This window comes from Erithacus rubecula (genome assembly GCF_903797595.1).
Source record: "Erithacus rubecula genome assembly, chromosome: Z".
Lineage (NCBI taxonomy): Eukaryota > Metazoa > Chordata > Aves > Passeriformes > Muscicapidae > Erithacus > Erithacus rubecula.
In genome coordinates, this window is record NC_136661.1 from 22,058,979 (window position 1) to 22,081,593 (window position 22,615).

The window sequence follows — 22,615 nt, forward strand, 5'->3', positions numbered from 1 at the left end:
CTGGTATTTTGTTGTTGTTGTTGTTGTTAAAATTGATGTGGGAATCTGCCAGATTAAATTTTTATGTCAAAAGTGTGATGCTTTGAAAGGGCAGGTTTTCCAGTGGACTAGCTGATAGGGTAGTTCAATCTCAGAATTTTCATCTTTATTTTTCAGAAGGGGTTTAAAGTTTTTCGGCTATTTACATTGTATCATCATCCTCTTTTGTTGATCAGCAAAATATACCTTTTTAAGATGTCAAGTGTTCATGGCTCCATCTGCAACTACCACCCATAGCAAGTAAAGTTCAGCCATCAGAAACAGGGGACAAATTGTGCTTTTGAAAACTCTAGCCTTCATTTGGAGATTGTGGAAGGTTGACTTCCCCACAACCTTTTGGCAGTGAAGCAAATGGAGTTCAGCCACTTCATTCAGCTGTATCACTATTTGAGTTGAAACCTCTGTCTTCCCAGGTGGTTTTCTTCTCCAGAATCAGAGACAGGTTAATTACAGACTCAAAGAACACTAGAAATGTTTTTGTTCTTACTACCACTTCCATTTGTCTTGTTTCAAACTAATATTCTGGTGTTCCCAGACACTCAAATTTACAAACTCTATATTTTCTATATATTTATGTACCCATATGTACATATCAATACACTTTTTATTCTTCAGGCAGCATTTTTTAGTGTTTCATCACAAAATCTTGCTGTGTAATATCCTTCTTTCAAAGTTCTATTCCTCCCAGAAAAGCTCAGTTTTCTGTGGCTTCAGCACCACTTTTGTTTCCCATTTATTTCTTCACAGCTGCCTTTCAGAGAGGTTGTAGGGTTGCTTCACAAGGTAAGATCAAAGGGCAGCTCAGCCAATTCCCCAAGTTTTTTGTTGTACTTATAAATTGCACTCATTGAATGTTCTAACAACTTCAGTTACAAAGACTTTCTCACTGAACTTTTTCCAATTGTTCTCCTACAGTTTTGGGGGGGTGCCTTGTTTGGTCTCTTGTTTATCTGTGATTGCTATCATATTTGTCCTTAGCCTAGCTCTGAAGTAAAAATCTCCTGTCATGTGAGTCTGTACTTAGGCTGCATGGGCAATTAGGGTAAACTTAGTTGATCAACCTTGAGGTTGATCTTAATTCTTTTAAAGAGCCAGCCCACGTTATTTTAATATAATTTATTCATTGGTCAGCTGTAGATGTATCTATTCTGCAATCTTCATTCTCACCCTAAGTTATCACTGTGGATCAATTTAATTAAACATTATGAAGTCAAGGGTGCAGGGTTTTTTACAAGCTAAATAATGAGAGAAGGAAAGTTTCTAACTGTTGACCTTCCTACCTTTTATACTGCCTGGTCTCACTGAAGAGTTGATGAACTTACATTGAGACCTTGCTTTATCTGTCATAGATACAGGTTGGTAATAGTTGTATTTAACATGAACTTTAATCCTTATAAAAACTTACTTGTGAAAAAACATTCATATCCAGCAGGCTATATTTACAACCACTTTTCAGACCTGAAAATTTCTAACTTCCAGTAGAGCCACTGGTAATTCCCCTGCTTGCAGCATGTACCTGCCAAGTGCAGCTGTGGCTCTGCCTGACCCTTCCTTTACTGCATATTCCCCATACCTAGCAGCAGCTAGGTATGACCAAGCAGGCAGAGTTGTTATTTTTTCCTGCTCCACTCTAAATTAGCAAATTAAAAATGAGAAAGAATGAATGTTCAAAATAAATGTTAAAATATCTCTGCTGTTGAGGATTGCATTTAGGTTGAGTCCTATTACCATTGTACATAGATTAGATTATCATTATGATCCGTCTGGAGTTACAGATAGTGATCTCTGAAAAGATCTCATTCAGCATATTTGTTTCATCTGATATCATTAGTTTTCCTTGTCTTGAGAAATTTTCTAATCTTCTGAATTTCAAACCCCTTACAACCTGAGGTAACCCGAGTTTTTTGGCATGGCAATTTTCTTTCCAAATTCATTGTTCCCTCAGGGCAAAGTCATTCCATATTAACAGTGCTTTTAAATTGTCACATTTCCACTTCTGGTGAGCATGTGATACATAACATTCCCTGTGAGCAAGTATGTACTGGTTCGTAAAAGCAGTCAATAAACTTGGCACCAATAATTTCTGAAAACTTTCAGACCTCTAATTGGAGCAAGAACAGTCAGAAGCAATCATGATATAATAAATGGAGGGTTTAGAATTCACAACAGATCATCTGTTTGATGAATAGCACATTTTGGATTCTGCTGTATGGTGTGACCCTTCTTTCTTGGATGAAAGAGGAGATGGTCTTTGGAAAAGCAAAGATGACTTGTAGCCAAATCTACATCTGCTCTCAGCCTCATCCAAAAATTGGATTGCTTCTGTTGCTGTTTCTTCACCCCTAAACATTAGCTGGTAAATCATGAGAGTTCAAGAAAGCCAATCCAAAAAGAGTAGGCTTTTCTTTCAAATTATTCCTTTTATTTAATTATGATGCAGAGAGAAAATAAAGAACAATTCACTACAGTGATTATAGGGCAAATTCTACCTACCTTAGGAAAGGTAGGCGGATCACAATTTTGTGAATACAGAACAAAAATGTATGAAAGAAGGTATGTATTTTATAAGAAAAAAGATTAGTCTTTAAGGCACTAATATTTAAATTATTTATTTAGATGGAAGTGTTAACTAAGCTACCTTGCTTAACTAAACTACTGAGTAACCAGGTTCACTGGTAAAGTCTGGGTATTTCAAGTTAGAATCTTCCTGTGGCCCCTTTGTTTTAAGTAACAATATAAAGGGTTTCTTTGTCTAGATAAAGTAATTGGGTATGATCATACTATTTTGTCCTAATACAAGGAAGACAAAAAAATAGTTTCCTGTCCATTTGTCACTCAAGTTATGTCTTCTAATCTTCTCTTCAGGAAAAGCCCTACCTCATGTGCCTTGTATCATTTATGTATCCTAATCATCATATATCTGATTAGTCTAAGTAATGCCAAATTACCCCAAACTCCCTGTAATTATTACTATTGTATGTTAAATACTATTCATATGTAAGTTCACTCCCTAATTATTATTATATGCTGTTTCCTAGTTAATTTATGTCTCGCACCTCTCTTCATTCCTTGTCTGAGTAGCAGCAGTGTAGATTTCTATTGTGATTTACACAAATGGGGAGAGAACGAGATAAGGCTACAGCCAAGGGAGATGCCATTGGTCTTAATTAAAGAACAACTTTGGTGCCAGATGGTGCAGGCTCCATTCCTCCAACTCTTGCTGGAACACCTGACCCTTAAAAGTCACTGTAACCCAAAGCCCTTCCCCATTCCAGCCATAGAACCCACTTAGCCTAGAAATGTATGAGATTCATGAGGCCTTGGAAGTCCTCCCTTTGTCCTCAGGAGTCACCATTTTGTCAAGGTAGTGGCCATATCCCATGTGATCTCTGAATGTTCTGTACTTGCTGAATACCTTGCCTTTTTCTTTGCCACAGAAGTACATCAAATGCCCTCATAGATACACACACCTTTTTGTGTCTTTTCAAAGACACAGGTGAAAGTGTATGAAGTGTATAAATTTATATTCATATATAGTTATACTTCTTTGTGCTACACAAGGATTTTATTTATAAAGTGTGTGTATGCAAATGTTTAGTAAGAGATTATTTAATTATGTGAAAATTTAGTTTTAGTAGAAAGAAAGCAAAATAAAAGGAAAGTACAGTTAAATGGTGTGGGAGTATGTCAGAGGCAGTGGGGGGACATGAGAAGAATGTGCATTGGGCAGAGGGGTGAGCCTGTGAAGCTTTCAGGAGGCTGCCACCCAGCCCCAGGTCATCCAACCAATCTGACCAAGAGACCCTCTTTCTTCTACCTTCAAACCAACTAGGTCACCTTGGGGCTGTCCTGCAGCTTTCTCCTATTCTAGAAAATATAGTTAATACTTCTTACTAAAGTTGAAGACCAGAATTAAAAAATAACTTCATGGCAACTTGTTTGTAGGGTCACCTACATCCCAAAATGTTTTCCTAAAAAGACCATGTGCATTCAAGAGAAGATGGTTGGGCTGGTATTATGAAAACTAAATTTTGTGTAAAGGGAGGTGAGACCACTCTTGTCTACATCTCAGTGTTCTAATACATACTTGTAATATCATAACAGGGATTATGCTCCATGTCTTCCCATATCTTTATGTTGATGTGGAGTTCATAGCACTTTCTGAAAACACAATCCTGGCTGAATATACAAAAGACAAAATTTTTCTGTGAGTTGTTTTTATTCCTGCTTAGAACCAGAGGATTAACAAAAGTAAAACAGCCAAAAAATCTGTCTTTGAAAGAGAGGAAATAATGACAATAGATCACCATCACCCCAGTGATCAATTAATAAATAAAATTAAATTGAACATGGCTTAAATGTTGCTTAATGTTTATTTTTCTACATGCATATAGTAGCAGTATGATAATAGACTGCAGCATCTGTTAAAAGACATTTTCTGTGCTCCTGCAGAACTGGGAAGCTTTGGGAGTTTAAGGCCCTTTTTGAAACAAACAGTACTGTTATCTGACCATAAAACAGATGGTCTCATGTCATGTAAATCAAGATTCACAATATACATACATCTGTGAAAGAGTCCTTTAGGAGTAATAGGTATTTGTGGGCTATTCTAAGCACAATAATAATAGCATTATGCTCGTTTTAATGGTGGTGAATGTATTGTCCAAGTGTGTCTGGACTGTGCATCTGAAAGGCAGAATGGGTTCTCAAGTAGCTGGAGCTTTTAAAACCATTTTTCCTGCCTTAGTAATTACAGACCAAGGAGGGAATGGATGTTCTTAAATCAGCCTTCATACAAGCTGTTAAATTAAAATAATTTTCACATCTTTGTTACTGGTAATGAGGTAGATGCCTTTGTCACAGATTGCTTAAAGAGGGTGCTCAAAACCAAGACATATGGGGATGTTTTAGAGCACACAGTTACCATTTGCTACATTGGTGTGTTATTGGAGTTTATAATAAAGGACTATAACCAAAGCTTCTTCATTACTACCAGAGTCAGATATGTGTGTGAAACATCCAAGCTGTGCAAGGAATTGGAAAACCCTGTCTGGTAATTGGTGTAAAATTAGGGTAAATATACCTCCACTCAGAAAGAAGACCATGAGGATGTTTAGGACAAAAGAAAGATTTGACAGTGGTTATGAGTAGATGTTCACAGATATTAGTTGAAACTATGAGAAAGGATCAGATGTACTGCCTAATAGACTACAGTCACCAAGGTATCCAGGGACATTCTACTCCAATGAGCTTTTAAAAGTGAACACTACTGAGGGCAAAATTTAAAAGTTTCTAGCAGTAAAAAGACAAGGGAAGAAACAGCTATTGGTAAAGGGGTATTGCTTGCCCTAGAAATTTAACAGCTGGATACAAGCCTCTCCACTCCATGATGTTTAGCAGTTGGAGCCAGAGTGGGACAAAAAGAAGGATGGTAAACCGCAGTTTTCACATCATGCTTCCCAACAAAGCTTGCACCAAAATATCCCCACAAAACACCAGTTTGAACTTTACCAAACAGCTATTCAAAGCTCCTGGAAGCCATCAGGCCAGTGGGAGGTGAGGTTAGCAGAAATACAATACCCAGACAGCTGGAATAATATTAATAGTGCTGCTGGGTAAGACATGGCATTATTCTTTGCAGCAAGTCCATTATTCATGCATATGCATATTGCTGGAACGTATAAACACTTACTAGCTCCAACAACAACTTTCCAACAACAGAGCTGTAACTGTTGATCAGCTATGGTCTTCAGTCGTGCAATTATGAAATCAAAGCTTAAAATGGATGAAAATTCTTATATTTTTTTATACAGCTGGGAAGTAAGTGTAATTTTTAGAAACTTCTCCTAGGGTTGCCAGTGACAGTTTCCCTTTTCACTGACATGCTTGGAAGGTTTTCATCTCCATCTACCTCTACACAAAACATTGTTGAAAATCAGCTAGTTTGAGATTTATTAGTTCCATTCTCATGGTGAGTTCTGGAAAACAGCAATAGCAGTGAGCTCATTGCATCAACACAGTACAAACTGCATTATGTGCCAGTAAACCAACCTCATTTTGATAAAGGAAGCACTGAAATAAATAGAAATGAAAGCAAGTATGTCTTATTTCACAGTGGAAAGGAGGTTGTGAATTTTATCTGATGACCTGGAAGATTCTGTTGTTTTAACAAAGCCACCGTGTAGTAAAGAATAAGTAGTAAAGGGAGTAACAAAATAATTTAAAGGACCTGTTCTTTTACATAAATTAACAGACATCCTAAATAGACTAGGAGCTGTATTCTACAGCCTCTTTTCAAAAGCTATATAATTTTTCTCAAGGAGTTTGGGAATTATTAAGCCACATGCTAAAAGCATGATTAAAAATATGGCAGACAGAGAGAGATCTGATCAGATATGTCTCCCAATCAGTTGTGGCCAAGCTGAAATCTGGCAAGGCAGGAGGTCTCTGAGGCTGTTGAGAGACACATCACAGCCCTGAAGGACTGTCCTTTCTCAAACCCTTAAAAGAAAAAGGGTGGGTAGTGCTCTGTATTCCTGCCACCAGAAGAAGTAGAAGAGTAAACTCTACTAAACACTAGGAAAAAAACAAGAAATATTAGGAAGATAGCTCATTCTACTGCTAGAGAAGGAGATACATTTTAACAAGCCTGCTTTTTGCTCATGGCTGCTCCAAATAATGTACTAAACCCATCCTGGATGTGTCTGAAGTTGCCCCAATGCAGTCAGTCATCCAAAAGAACTTGTTCCTTGAGATGCCATTTCTGCCAACTGTAACACAATTTGCACCCTGGACTAGAGTGGGAAAAATTGTGTAGGTCTGAATGATTGTGCTGGATATTTGCTGCAAAGTTGTTGAAGAATGAAGCTGATGAATTGTGTGTTGAGCACTTTCAGCCATGGATGATAGGTTAGGAGACTTCCTGAATTTCTAAATCCAGTCTGTTATGTAAGCTGTAGATGACCTCAAACTGCCTTCAGAAATTCATCTTTTGTCCTAACAGGGGCTGTGTTTACTGCTGCACCAGGTTCAGGGGAGGTCTTTGGGTAAGTGTAATCCCCTGCCCTTGACATTGTCACACTGGGTAATTTGGGTTTGTTTCATAAATTGCTTCATATCTATCACTTAACCAATGCATTTTCTCTTTTGGGGAAAACACATTGCAAATCCTTCTTAGTGTCCCTGCACGTGCTGCTGTAAAGTTGAATTTTTGTTCTAGTTTTCCATGTTAGTAGGCAATATTGTCTAAATCTTGCAGAACAGCACAGAATCCAAAGACCAACCAAGTAACACTGTACAGTAATCTGACTGGGGTTTCATCAGTCCTTTTAATGGGTGGTTGTGTATCTGTTTTTGCTTCTCTTTTATTTTTTCTATTAATATTTAAACTTTATTATTTGTATTTGTTATTAAGCAATATGTAAACTTTTGCAAGTATAAATTCATTTATGAAGTCCATGCATTTATAGATATTTATGCACATCTTACTGTATATATTTTAGAAATATTTATATGTCGCCATAAGGAGCTGGACCTGCATTAGAAGAAAATGGGCAGAGCATCTGCCCTGTCCTACCAGCGTGAAACTGTCCTGACCCTGGAATCTAAAAAATGCCAGGGGAAAAGAGAGGCAAATGTTTTCTTTAGACAGCAAAAGACATGGTCAGCAGTTTGTATATCCTGTTATCAATTAGAATCTCCTGTGCAGATTTTTTACAGATCTTTTTTTAGCTGTACCATTTCTGTCTTGATCACTTGGTTTATAAACTACTGTAAGACACTGAAGTAAATCCATTACATGTAGCATCAGTAACAGCAACACAGGTTCCTACTGAAATGAAATATTCTCAAAAGTGCTCCGATTTCCTTGTAAAGAAGGTAACAAGATTCAAGGACAAAAGAGCAGTAGTGATGTCATATATCTACACTGTGGTCAGGCTTTCAAGATAATTTCATGAAATTTTCATAAATTACTAGAAACCCATAGTCTGTATGAAACCACTGTGCAGAATGGCCAGTCCTGGGAGAATTATTTACAACTGGTTGTCAGTGAGTCACTGTCTGAGCAAAGGGTCAGGAAGCTCCTTGGTGTGGCAACTAATCTATTTGTCATTAGTGATATGGATAGCACTATAACATTGTACTAGACATTGGTGAAAGGAGAGGGACTTCATCTTATTGGAGAAGAAGAAAAGAAAAAAGTTATTTTTATATAATATTGCTGTATGGTTTCTGATAAAGAAAAACTTGCTTAGTAGAAATAAGACTAAGGTGCTGCTCTAAAATGCAGGTACATGACTTCTCAAATACAGGACTGAGATAACAAGGGTTCAGGAAGGTATCTGGTACTGTGAGAGTGGATTGCTAGTGATTAATGACTCAAACAATACAGGTGCTGTCAGAGACTGGGCTATTGGTGCTAACAGCTCAAACAGCTGACTAAGTGCTTTGCTGGTGATGCACAGAGTGCAGAAGGGTGTGCATGCTTGGTGCTACAAGCTGGGTTTCCAGATAATGCAAGAGGATAATAAAAGACAAATCCTGAAAGGGGGCATAAGTCCTTCTTATCATGCCGATGTTCTCCCTTACATAATGGTCCTGCTGTGAAAACTCCCCTCCAAAGTGCCAGGACAGTCACCTGTAGGATGAAGGCATTCATCTTGGCTGGTGGGCTATAATGAGCCATGGCTGATTGAACTACAATGGTAAGAGACAGCTGCAACATTTTAGAAGATGCCAAAGACTCATGAAATATCCCCTAATCCCCTGTTACATCATCCAGGGGAGGTACAGGGGGCATTTCCACATAGCCTCAGCATAATATAAAACCCACGGACCTGATGTTTTTGGGGTCTTTTCCTGCACCACTTGATGGATACAACCACCTGCAACCACCACCTCGACAAGGCTGCAACTACTGAGAACACCAAAAGAAGAGAACAGATGAGATATCGTTGGAATCTATGGAGTGGTGATATTTTTTTCTATTTAATCTGTTTCTCTTATTTTCTCTCTCCCCCTCCTCCTTCCCCCCCTCCCCTAAAATCTCTCTCTCTCTCTCTGTCACTACTACTGTTTAATAAAAGCTATACTGTTGACTTCAGAACATGGTCTCATTTGCACATTAATTTGGGTAGAGGGACCTCTCTAATAATTGTAATAATTGGATCTTAACAAGTATGAATGAGGGGTTTAACACAAAAAGAGAAGAGCAGGAGTCAATAATGTCATCCTGCTGTGCAAAAAGTAAATACCATACAATTTACAAATGGGAGTGTGGTTTGAGTTGTGCAGATATATTTGAAGTGTTCAAAGAAGCTCTGAGCTCAACCAAGAGACAGGAGCAGTCTGTTGTTCTGTTGCTTTTAGGCTGCAGAAGAAGTACTTGGATTAGGGTTAGGGTATAGCAGGCAAGGTAAAGAATAGATGTTAAGAACATTTTATCATTATAACCACTATATCAATAGTCTACCTAAGGAGGTTTCAAAATTCCCCTAATTGGATAGATTAAGCAAATCTAAGGAATTATATTGGTATTGTTGATCCCTCCTTGGTGCTCTTGGGATCTATATGGCCTCCTGAATCCTCTTCTAGTCTGAATTACTGCAAAGCTTTTATGCAATAAATTGTTAGGTTTCACATTCTTTGATGTTTTTTCTGTACCCAGCAAAGCAATTAGATCTAGAGGCTCTGTACATCATAGAAACTGTGCAGTAATAATGATATCTAATTAGCCTGTTGTTGGGAAATGTAACTGTAAAGCTGTGGTTCCCTCTGCTATCGGTTGTGTGGTGAGTTGACCTTGGCTGGCTGCCAGGTGCCCACCTAAGCCATGCTGTCACACCCCCCCTCTACTAGGCAGGGGAGAGAAACTAACAGCACACTCATGGGTCAAGATAAAAACAGGGAGAGAATTGCTCATCTACTACCATCATGAGCAGTTTGGGTAAATTAATTTATTGCTTAATAACACAAGAGTAGAGAAATGAGAATAATAATGAGAAAGCAAATCTAAAATTAAAAAAAATCCCTATTCCATTCTGCTTATGAGACTCAACTCTACTCTTTAGTTGTCTGTGTTCCCCCAATCAATACAGGGGAACAAAGAGTGGAGGTTGTGGTCAGCTCATCACACATTTTCTCTGCTGTTCCTTCTTCCTTATGCTCTTTACCTGCTCTAGCAAGGAGTCCCTCCCATGGGAGACAATTCTCTATGTATTTCTCGTGTGAGTACTTCCCATGGGTTGCTGCACTTCACAAACTGTTCCAGTCTGGCTCCTGCACAGGGTGCAGTCCCTCAGGAGCAGCTGCTCCACTGTGGGTCCCCAGTGGGGTCACAGCCTCCTTTGGGCACCCACCTGCTCTGTGTGGCTCCTCCAGGGGCTGTGGGGGCACAGCTGCCTCGACATTCACCTCCTTCCCTGGCCTCAGTGCCTGCAGAGCTGTTGCTCTCACACATTCTCGTTCATTCCTCTGGCTGGAGCTGCTGTGGGCTTTTCCCTCTTTATAAATATGTTTTCCCAGAGGTGCTACTGCCATCACTGATCCTGGCACTCAGCCATGGCCAGGAAAGGGTCCATCCTGGATCCATTTAGCACTGGCTCTCTTGGACACCAGGAATGTTCCTGGCAGCTGCTCACAGAGCAGCCCCTGCAGCCACTCTTCTACCAAGGCCTTGCCACACAAAACCAATAGAACCATATTTCAGAATTACTTGGCATCATTCAAATAACCTTGGCTTTCTGAACTTTGTTGGGAACTGTAGCAGTGACTGGTAAAAATCTTTTTTTGTGTGTGTGTTACTACATTATCTGTACTAAGAATCAACCATTATAACCTCTAGTTTATGATTTCGATATGTTCTTGTCACTGTAGTCACAAAAAAAATTTAAGTCTAGAATGCTTGTTATCCATATCATTTTTGTGGGGCCTTTGGTGTTTCCTTTCAGAAAGGAAAGTAAGGTGTATCCCATTGAACTCGGGGCTCTCGTAATGTCCAATCTGTTATGAAATGTTTTCATTAAAAGGAATTTTTTAGGCACTGTTTTCAACTCTATCTAACTAGTAAGAAAGTATTGACAATGTATATAACCTTTATGTGCCACTGCTACTGGTAACCAGAGTCCAGAAGAAATTACAACAAAGCTTTATGCTGAAGAACTGTAAAACAAAAACTTTGCAAACCAGAGCAGTTTAGAGCAGACAGCAGATGGAAGTGGGAAGCTATTTACAGTACACAGTGATGTTACACAACAGTTTTTGGAAGAAAATGTGGAAAAGAGTCTTTCATTAACTAAAACTGTGAGAGGAATTGGCTACATTACACAACAGTAAAAACCAGCATATATTAGCCCCTGTGGAGAATTATATTAATGCAGTAATACCAGGTAATTGATTCAGAACTAACTGGTTTATATGTGAATGGCACTGATACTGACAGGTAGACAGGCCAGAAATATTTTGTGTTTCAAACACAAGAAATATGAATATTATTTCACAGCCACAATGTAATCCAGGCATTAATCTCATGAGCTGAACAGGTGCTTTTAAAGCAGATGGTGTTTTATGACACTCAGGTCTTTTGAAAGCATCACCTGACTGTGTAAAAAGCATGAAGGGGGTAGTGTAGCTATTGAATTAGTGGGTTTAATATCTGGTTTGATAAACAAATTCTGAACTCAGTTACAAGTTATTTTCATTTATAAAAAAAAAGCATAGTTGTCTATTTAAATTATTTCATAATTCTTCTAAGATTGAACTCTTTTCTTTTTAAAACAAACTTCCATGTTTCCTGATCTCATCCTTGTGGTTCTTAATATAGATTTTACTCAGAAATTTTAGCCAAAATAATTGATAGACAAGGCCATTCATTCTCATGGATTTTTAGAGATTCAGCTCCAGGTCCTTTCTTTCTTTCAAATTTAACCTATATTTTTAATAATCTGTCTTTCAGTTGATTTATCTTATCCACTAGAATAAAAGTACTGTGATATCATTTTTTTCCAATTTGAAATCTGAATAGCTACTCTGAAATGATTTCACATTGCCAAGCAATTAACAGGTGTTAATATCTAATATTAATGAAAATTAAATTGTTTTGTCCATAACTCAGTACTAGTGGCATTGGATAGGGCTTGAGGGATGATCAGATGGTCCCTGGATTTTTTAATCTAATCATGCCTATTCTTGCTGGAGGCCATGAGGCAGGTTCTGTAAAGAGAGGTAAGCAAGGAGTGGACATACATAATTAGCTGTGTCTGACTTCATTTCTGCAGTGCATTCTGTGATAGGCAAGGAGTAGTGTAAGGAGGAAAATGTATTTAATTTAGGAGGGACAGGTTGTTTCGCTGCTATATTGAAGAAAATTAACTGCAATGGACTCTGAATCTCAAGTAGAGCTTCATTCCTATGTAAGGTTGTAGGGAGTGAGATATGTTAGAGATGGGGCCCAGAGATGCTCTAAAATCATAGCATATTAGGAAAGTAGGACAAGCATTGTTGTGAACATTTGGGAGAAACACAGAAGGAAATACAAAAAAAGATATTTTTTTTAAATTACATTCAAGTGGGTTTGAGAAATTGCTACAAAGGAAAGCACTCCAGAAAACCTGAGATATAGAAATGGCCATGGATCAGAGATTCTTATGGCTGATAGAAAATGGGAAGTCTAAGTCTGAAGGATGGAAGCAAGAAGACACTACCAGAAGGATTTTGGAAGATTGCTAATGCATAATGAGGAAGTTTCTTTTTTCTTCTTTTTTTTTTTTTTTTTTTGTGTGTGTGTGAAATAGGCAGTACAAAAATATTTTGTCAGGGCAATAGAGAACTGTTGAAGGCAAAACTTTGATGAAGCAACTTACCTAGATTGTTTTCAAAGAAGCATGGTCAGGATATTCCAGAGGACCTCCCATTCAAGTGCTCATATATGCTATAGATGGTTAACTAAGGCATCATCAGAACAAGATAGATTTTCTTATAAAAAGAGGGAGAGAACTATTTCAGCAAAGTCAGGAGCTCTGTAGCTGAGGCAATGAAGACTTGCATTCAGGTTCTTGATCTGAATCAAGAAACAGAAGGTCTTGAGACTGTATTTTCTATAATCTACTATTATGCTGTTTGAATATTTGGGAAAGTGTTCTTTGCTAAATGGAGCAAACTTGTAATCATCTTTGTTTTCCTTCTTCAAAGCTGAATCTATAAAAGAGCAGTGAAAGCTCTGCTTCAAGCTGCAGTCTCACTTCTTTGCATCTGTTAACAGCTGTTCCTCCCATGTCTGAACTCAGGTTTGAGTTCCATTTCACAGTATCCCAAAATACAACTCTGAGTGGTGCACTGCCAAAGTCTTGAAACATGGTCCTTTACAGTATACAAACTGACAGATCAGTGTACACCAAAATGCACCATTCTCTGACACATACACTGCCAGAGAATCGCCAAATCATTTAGGTTGGAAAAGATCTCTGAGATCATCCAGTCTGTAGCAGGGCATCTCACCCCCACCAGAGCTTATCTCATTTGTTAACTGGTCAGATAACTCAAACAGGACAAGCTGTCTTGCAGTGAGATATTCTGGCACCATGGGGTTAACATGATCTACTATCTCCAATAAACTGCCAATAAACATCTTACTGTCAGAGAGAGATCTGGAAGATAAGCTGGATTTCTGACTGACAGACACCTCACTTTACAAATTATGAAAGTTACACCAAATCTTTCACAAAGCAGAAATATTCTGCACATTCCCTGGAAATGTGTGGAGTTTCTCACCTGAACAGGGACACTTGCTTGGCAGTTACTCCTCTGGGGGAAATTATCTGTGTACATTATTGACATTTTGGTGGTAAGTTACATTTGGCCCCTAATCAATACTATTTCTTTTCCCAGCTATAATATAGGTGCAGCTTTAATGTTGTGCACTCTTTTATGTTAAGTTGTAATCTATGTTCTTTTTAATTTTATACTTTGCAGTAAGTAACTCTGATTAAGATCTTTTGTCTGCTATCTATGGACTGTTTAATAAATACTTTATTTTTCTTTAAATAGAATCTGGTTTGCCATCCCTAAAGTTTGTGTGCCAGAGTGATTTATTAAATTTAAGCAGTTGCCAGAAATCTGAGGCTAAGGCAGGGCTTGTCTGAAGCTCTCTCTCATTCCATGACAGAGTCCAGCCTATGACCCAACACCACTGGGTCAACCAGACCTTGGCACTGAGTGCCACATTCACTCTTTCCTTAAACACCTGCAGGGACAGTGGCACCACCACGTTCCTGGGCAGTCCATTCTAATATCCAATCACATTTCTCTGAAGAATTCCTTTGTAACATTCAACCTAAACCTCTGGAAACAACTGGAACATATGGAACAACTTTGGATTATGTCCTCTTGATCTGTCACCAGTTGCCTGGTTGAAAATGCCAACCCCACCTGGTTACAGCCTCCTTTCAGGGAGCTGAAGACAGTGATAAGGTCTCCCCTGAGCCTCCTCTTCTCCAGGCTGAGCACCCCCAGCTCCCACAGATGGTTCTGATAAGACTCATGCTCCAGACCCTTCCCCAGCTCCACTGCCCTTCTCTGTCGCTGCTGAGTGGATCCTGGGAGCAAAGGAATGGTGAACACCTGCTTGTTGTTTCCTGACTCATGTAAAAATTAATTTATAAATTCAGAGTAGAACTCTGGAAAGCTCCAGAAGGAGAAGGAAAGTGGCTCTTTTTCCTCTCTTTTCCTGTCGCTACAGCACAGGCTCAGCTCAGCAGCTGTATCAGTGTTCATCATTGTGCTGTAGAATTAAACCCCTAACATTTGGAAGGGAGGTCACTGTAACCTACACTCCTTGTGTAAACAGTGTCTGAGTTGAGAACAGTTGCCCTGTTGCTGTGGAGCTGCTGCCTTGGTTCTGACCACTGACAGTGAATAGGGCTTAACATAAACATGAAATTTTTACTCACAACTTTATGTGGACTATGCATCCAAAGATAGGTAGTCTACAGTGTATGAGCTAGGTTCTACAAAAAGAAGATCATTTCTACTGCATCTGTAGGACTTTGTCCTCCCAGATTATTTTTTCCACCTGACCTTAAAACTTTCTTTTTCTGACTATGGGAAGACCAATACCCACATCTTAAGAATGAACATCATATTCCCAAATTATTTTTCTTCTTCTACTTTGGTCTTGTTATCCCTTTGCATGGGGATCCTTACTGCTACTTAAGAAAAGTCGTTCTTTATGTCTTTTGCTGATTTTAATCCTCCCTGCAAAATCTCTCTATGATTCCCTCAAAACATCTAAGTTTTCCCAGCTCATGGAGGAGTGCATGGCTATTTTCTGTGATTCAGATGCTGAGCCAAAGGTCAGCCAGGTTTAGAAGCTCTTTGGTTTTGTGATGGACTCTTTTTACAACTTCGCCTAGTAAATCCATGCAAGGCTAGTTAGGTCATCACAGTTGTACTAGGATTTACATCATTAACTATTTCATTCAAAGAGGTGTGAAGGATTATTGTTGCAAGTAATAACCAGTAGTCATGAGCACCTGAAAAAATGTCTTTACTATATTTCCTCTCTTGTTTTGCTTTTCAGCTCACTGCTGTCAAGAGAGTGCAGCTAAGTAGTTCAATAGGTCACTGATTATGTAAGGACAGCCTTAATGGATATAAACAATTTGTTTTCTACTTGAACAGACATATTTTAATAGTATTTTGATAGCAGACAGTAAAAATATAATTTTTCATTAGCTTTAACATTTTATCTTTAGCTACATCCTCAGAGCCAAACCAAAACTTCACAGGTGTTTATTATGCTTGCTGCTTGCCTGAAACAAAGTACTTTAAACAGACTGGAGTTAAGTGTTATTGCATAAGTGTTCAAACCATTTCCACTTCCTCCCTTGTTTTTTGACTGATACTAATCTGATTTCTTCAAGGAAATTTAAAAAAAACCAACAAAAATAATTAGCTCTACAAAAAAGAAAAGTGATTCATTTTAGTTCCTTGAACTGATTCATTGCAGATTTATGGGAGTAGTGGAAATTATGCTATGACAAGTAGAGCTACCTGGAGTTTATTGGTCAGGACTGCTGAAATTAGCTGGACCTTATAAACTGACTTAACTGTTCAGCATCACCAAAAAGACTAGAAGAAAATTATTCCCTACCAGAAAATATTATTTTTTTTCGCAGGAATTGACATCTGTAATTTATGAGTAGGTAGAAGCTTATTCTAATGGTCACTGTAGATAGAAGTGTCTTTTGAAAGTGGATAGCCATTAGCTGTTACCCCCTGCTGTTTTAGAGCTGGAGTGATTCTGTGTGTTGAAATCCTGTGCCCTATTTTGGTTTATATCTCATACCATGCTTTAGGTGTTTTCCTCTGTTCTAATCCAAATAAGGAAAAAGTTAATATTATATTAGGTTTTATGAGAATGCCTTCAGACTGGTATAACTAGAATGATTGCCTCTCCTTTGCTCAAAATGTCTGATCTCTTTCCTAACTAATAATCTCAATCCTGTTGTGCTGCCAGAATTAAATAAGCACCTATATTATTTAATCAGCCTCTTGAATGTGGTGCAGTCAGTGTCCAATGACTGATGACTGGCAGCTCATTAACTCCCCTATTAACTGCCTCATGGGAAAAATTAAAAGAGACTAAATCAACAAATTAAGGAGTTTGTTACCATTTATTCATTTCTTTATTTCAGCTGCAAAATTTTAATGAGTTAGTTATTTACTTTTCCTTGTAGTTCACATCCTCCTACTATTGACACTAGTGTGGGTGAAGCTGAAGCAAGAGTCATTTTAGTAAATCAGTGCCATGCTAAGAACAGTTTCATCAGGTTTGATGAAGCACTGGTGGGTTAAAATCTCCCTCTGCTCGGCGTTGTGCCGCTTTCCCCGGGAAGCCTCCGCTGTTTGTCTGGGCGTGAGGCTGATCCAGCGCGCTGCGGGCCGAGCCGGGCTCTGCCCTGCGCGCCGGGGCCTCGATCCGAGCCCGGGCTCTGCCCTGCGCGCCGGGGCCGCGATCCGAGCCCGGGCTCTGCCCTGCGCGCCGGGGCCCCGATCCGAGCCCGGGCTCTGCCCTGCGCGCCGGGGCCGCGATCCGAGCCCGGGCTCTGCCCTGCGCGCCGGGGCCGCGATCCGAGCCCGGGCTCTGCCCTGCGCGCCGGGGCCGCGATCCGAGCCCGGGCTCTGCCCTGCGCGCCGGGGCCGCGATCCGAGCCCGGGCTCTGCCCTGCGCGCCGGGGCCGCGATCCGAGCCCGGGCTCTGCCCTGCGCGCTGCTCCGCTGCGGCTGTGCCCGAGGCCGGGCTCAGGGCCGGGGCCCCGATCGGAGCCCGCAGGAGCGGCTCCGAGGGCTGGGACACGAACACAATGCCGGGCAGTCCCCGCCGGCCCCGCGCCGCGCTCCGCTCCCTTTTGTTTCCCCGGTTTGCCTTGGTCCCCTGCTGAGCCCAAGGGATTCGCCTCCAGAAGTTGGTCATGTTTTGCTATTTGGTTTTTTTTTGGGGGGGGGGGTTGGTTTTTTGGTTTTGTTTGTTTGTTTGTTTGTTTTTTTGGTTGGTGGTTGTTTTTTTGTTTTTGTTTTGGTTTTTTTGGTTTTTTTGTCCTTTTCTTTAGGGAATCTGTTAACGCAAGCATTCTGGGGCATTTTACAAAGCAGATATCTCACCCTGTAATGCATCCGCTGAAATCAAGTGGCGTGACTTGCCCTGAAGCTCTCTTCCGGGTTGTATAAAAAAGAAGAGTTAAAAATACATAGGCTGTGTTTCTCGGTGTCGATTTCTCAATCAAGCAGAGTAAAACAAGTTACACAAATATACCCAAGCTTTATCTTTGTGTAGCTAGTCGAAGAATGCCACTAGAAAGGTACATGATACAGTAAACCACCACGCCAGCAAAAAATGGCATTGCAGATGCAGGGAAAGTGCAGTTTGTTTGAAAGTCCAGTCAAAGCTCAACACAGAGATCCCCTAGAGATATTCCAAAATAATTTACAAGTATGAGTTCTGCTAGAAAATTATTAACTTACATAATCTTAAATCTGTAAAGCTTAAAAATACCCTGGCACTTCTACAACTGACCAAAAGTCAAAAATAAATTTGATGAGAAGAATGTATATGTAAACAACTGCATTGTTCTGCATTGTTGAAGAAAGGTATGTCATGGTTAACTCTGAGCACCGACCCTGTTATTTTAGTTGCAGAGAAAATTAAAATGAAAACTCATTCTATCCTTAAGATTTTTAGGTGTTCTTAAAATTTTCCACTGGATATTTTTATAAGAAACAACTAATTTTCTGCTTAATTTAAATATATCTAAGACTTTTTTAGTAGGAAAAAAAAAGGCTTTTCACAAGTCTTTAAGGAGGCTCAGTACTAGCAATGTTTCATCTTGCCCATGTCCTTGAGTGGTTTCAAATATACACTGTTGTTTCTGTATTACATTCTCTAATCCTCTCAGCTCCCAGAAAAATTGGACATGATCTAGCAGGCAGAAGCATTAGAGGTAGGTGTAGTTCTTTCGAGTTCTGTGTAAGAATACAGACAAGCCAACTTTCTTTTTTTTTTGGCAGAATCAGGCTTTACTGGATCAGAATATGTTACAGGATCTAATGCAGAATAGCTGAAATTTAGATTACATCTGTTTCTTAATTTGATTTTGTTAAGCCATAACAAAACCAAATTGGAAAAGAATGCTAAAACTCCTCTTAAGCTACAGGGACCGCTTTAAATCTCAAAGCATGATCTATTTGTAACACTTCTTGAAGCTTTGAGTAACATTAATGATGGTAAATTCAGAAAAATACACACTAAATCTCCAAAGACTATAGGGTTTCTTTGAGGTGTTCTCAAAAGATCTCTGGAGAGAGCAATACTGGCTGCTTTGACAGAATTTGCTTCTGCCTGGTTTAATCTTGAAGATGAAAGAAAAAACGAAATCGCACGGAGTAAACTGACCAACAGTTGTCATGAAGGTAAATGAAGGTGGGAAGGAGGTAATCATGTGTGGTAGTTTGGGTCACATCGTGGCTTAGAGCTCTTTGTGTAGGACATAAAGCCTTCTTAGGTACAAACCAGCAGGTAGCAAACAGTGAGTAATGAAAATAATGTTTACAAAGATGAGACTGCTGCTGACTCAGAACTGCTGAGACAAGGAGCAGCTTCCAGGATAGCAACACCCTTTCAGTCCTGATCATGATTCTCCCCCCAGATGAGTTATCAGGGATGATGGCAAGGACTGCCTGGTAGGCATCCATGGGGAGAAGCAGGGCATGGGCTGACAACTAACATGGCATATTCTTTGTGCCCATTGACAGGGGGAAAGCCACAACACTGCACTTCAGCCAGGAGATTTGGAGCCAAAGAGGGTTTCTGAAATCAGTGGAGACTGCCTGAGAACAGACCGTGGTAAAATCAGTTACTTCTGCCCTTTCTCTGGATGAAACATATTATCTTGAGTTACTTGATTAAGTGCATGAAATGTATTAGCATCAAATGTGCAAATGGTACTGCATGTTCTGATTTTGTCTTTTTGTCCTTGGACTCTGTGATTGCCAATAATTTGGGATTTGCTTACATAATAAGAGCTAGGGTATGTGGAGTTGTTGGATAGAGCCCTACTGTGAGTACCCCATCAGAAGCTTAAGCTGTGGGCAAACTGCTGCTGACATAAAATTCATATTAGCCTAGAGTTACAAAATATTTCTGTATCATGCTCTTACCAAAAATTTATATAATCTTGGAAATGAGTTTTAAATGCAACATTATCCCAAAAAAAATTAATGTCCAGTGTTTAAAGTTAAACTGTGAGGCAGTACATTATTAAAGTATTAAAATAAACAATCTAGATGTTGGTAAGTGTCCACTCTGCTTTGTGCTTAATGAAAAGAAACTCAGAGTTGAAAGGAAATACTTAAATGGAAACTCTTGCAAAAGCACTTCAGATTTTGTTAAGAAGCAGATTTAGGATCAAGTCCACTTAAAAATTATTTGCAACTAAATTTTATTCAGTATAGTAAAACTCCCTGTGGTTTTGAACTGGGTGTGTTATTTTGCTATTTTATTGGGTTTTTTTTCTTTCACATAAGCACAGTTCTAAATTAATATATGTAGGCAGTTTCTTTTTAAATGTTTTCCTCAGGTTAATGTAATGAAGTTCAACAAGCAAAGCCTGAAAGGCCATCTGAAAACTTTGTATTTCTTTGTAAACTAGTATCACCAAACAAAAACCTTTTTTTGCAATAATCTGTTATCAAAAAAGCATTGTGTGTTTGCTTGGCACTTTGATTTTGATGCAAATGCATATAACTTTATGGATTTTGTGAGAATTTTGTTCCTTGAACAGAAGAAATGAATCTGAGTATATAACTTGAAACTATATATGAGAAATCAGATATTTCAGTTTAAAAAAAAAAAAAAAAAAAACAAACCTAAACATTTGCTTTTAAAGTTGCAGAAGACTTTTGACAGAGCTGAAATGATTAATTGATTGGGCTAAAGCCAGCTTTTATAAGACAATACCAGATCTGAGAACCACAAAACCAAGAGTGTTTTAGCCACAGTGACAGAAATCCAGGCTGCTAATACAAAATATACTGCCTGCAGATCTTAGGACAGTGCTGCAAATTGCTAACACACAGCAACACTGAGTCAGGTTTCAACATTGTTTTTCATTTCATAAATGCACACAGATTTCAGTAGATGTTTAAATTTTCTCCAGTATTGGTTTGCACAGTTGTAAATCACTTGGAGTTTGTTTTTTCAGGGTTTTTGCACAAGAGTTCTTTCCACAGATTATTTGGTGAGTTCCCAAGTCTTCTACTAATGTTGGGTAATGTGGAGTCTCCATAACATAATTGTTTGGAAATGGTGTAAGAAAACAGAGCATGTGATCATAAAGTATTTTCTCAGATATTACAAGATGACTCAAGAATGTTGTGTATATAAAATCTGTATTAAGGGAGATGTTGGAAGAAAATTATGCAGACAGCTTTGTACTGGCTGGAGTAATTTAGAATATATGGGGAGCCTCAAAACAGCTCTGAGCAGAATGAAATGTTGAAGCTGTTTGGGCTAGATGGGCTGATACCTGTCTATGTAGAAGTGCAGTAAATCTTATCCAGCTTCAGTAAAACATCTTTTCTTTACAGATAGGAAGCTACAAGATTGGGAAGTGGGATTTAGAAAATAATTTGTAGGACTGTATCTCAGTACATGATAACACTAGCAATGAAAGGAAATCTCTTGTGTAGGAGAGAATTAGCTCTAAAATTCCTCAGGATGAGTGCTGGATCTGAATCTTTAATTCTTGTTTAAATCAATGACTGAGATTGGACTAATAACAGAAATTACTGTTTCAGCCACCAGCCCATTAGTTGGAAACACAGACAAATTAGTTTGACAAGCACAAGTCTAGGAGTGTTGGTCTGATGTAGCTGAATTATTTCTAGTGATATTAGAGGAGTCTAAATTATGTTATTCAAAGTTCTGTAAAGCCATCAAAATATTTTGTGAAGTTCTACTTGTTTTCATTCAAGGAATATGGATTAAAATTTGATCAGGTGCAAAGAAAACTTATATTCTTACTATTGTAGTAGTTTTACTTACAAGACAATATCACAGAAATTATCCTTTTAGCCTAGCAAACAAAAAAAAAAAAAAAAAAAACCCAAAAAAAACCCAACAGAAAATAAAATCATAGAATGGTTGGTGTGAGTAAGGACCTTTTAAAATCACCAAGCTCTAATCCCCTGTACCATGGGCAGGAATACCAAAGCCCCATCCATCCCATTGTCTGCCATCTGTGAAGGGAACATTGTATCTCTCCGTAGCATGTTGTGGACTGCAGAAGGAATGCCAGTTGGAGACTGTAACACAAAGGATGCAGAAGAAATGAAAATGTAGTACTCTGATCTGAACCATAAACAAGCAGATGTAAAACAGAGAATAAACTTTAGGAGGAAATTGGAAGATTACTCTTTTCCCTCAAAGCAATTAGAGATCAGATCACTTTCCAATAACAATACAGTCAGTGCCAAAGAAGTAGCTGCTTTAAAAATAATTTTGAGTAGCTAATTAAGAGGTGCATGCTCTATGATTATTCATAACAGCAGCTGATTTGGCTGATTCTGCTGGTTTTGTCCAACAGTTGCTCCCAGTTGTTGTCTCTGTGAGGGTAGATCTATAGACTAGTCTGTGGATGACAAATCACAGATATTAGAGATCTACCTTAACTCAAAAATGATTTTTTGGAAGACTGGACAGTGATGCCAGTGTCAGCTCTTTGGAATTGTGTGGTTCAGTTATTATTTTGGGTATTTTGGCACATACTTTCATTGCAGGTCTAGGCAGTGGTCAAAGCTGATTCTTGTATGCAGGAGTATTAGATTTTCTCCCTTTAGTGCCTTTGACATACCAGGGAAGAGTATGAAAGGCTGAACTATGACTTTGTGAAGCTAAGGTGCTGCCTGTTGTGAGAAGAAAATAATTTATGGCAACTGTGGAGGCTGTGATGCCCTCAAGCACTGCCTGCTGCTACAGTGCCTGGGCAACACCTGCAGGACAGGTCTGGCCAGTGTTCCTGATTCT

General features: G+C 39.0%; 1 protein-coding gene across 10 annotated transcripts in view; it reads left to right on the top strand.

Moving 5' to 3' along the window:
* PRLR (prolactin receptor) overlaps positions 1–22,615 on the top strand; it is a 141,468-nt gene that overhangs the window by 68,194 nt on the left and 50,659 nt on the right. For 7 of the 10 annotated variants that reach the window (XM_079329847.1, XM_079329851.1, XM_079329852.1 and 4 more), the window contains one exon: positions 19,345–19,435. The exons of 1 other annotated variant lie outside the window; for it this stretch is intronic. The gene's annotated coding sequence lies outside the window, so the exon portion shown is untranslated. Of the gene's footprint in view, positions 1–1,336; positions 1,395–7,042; positions 7,086–19,344; positions 19,436–22,615 lie in introns of those variants that run through there. 2 more of the 10 variants (XM_079329849.1, XM_079329854.1) reach the window with 2 other exon arrangements.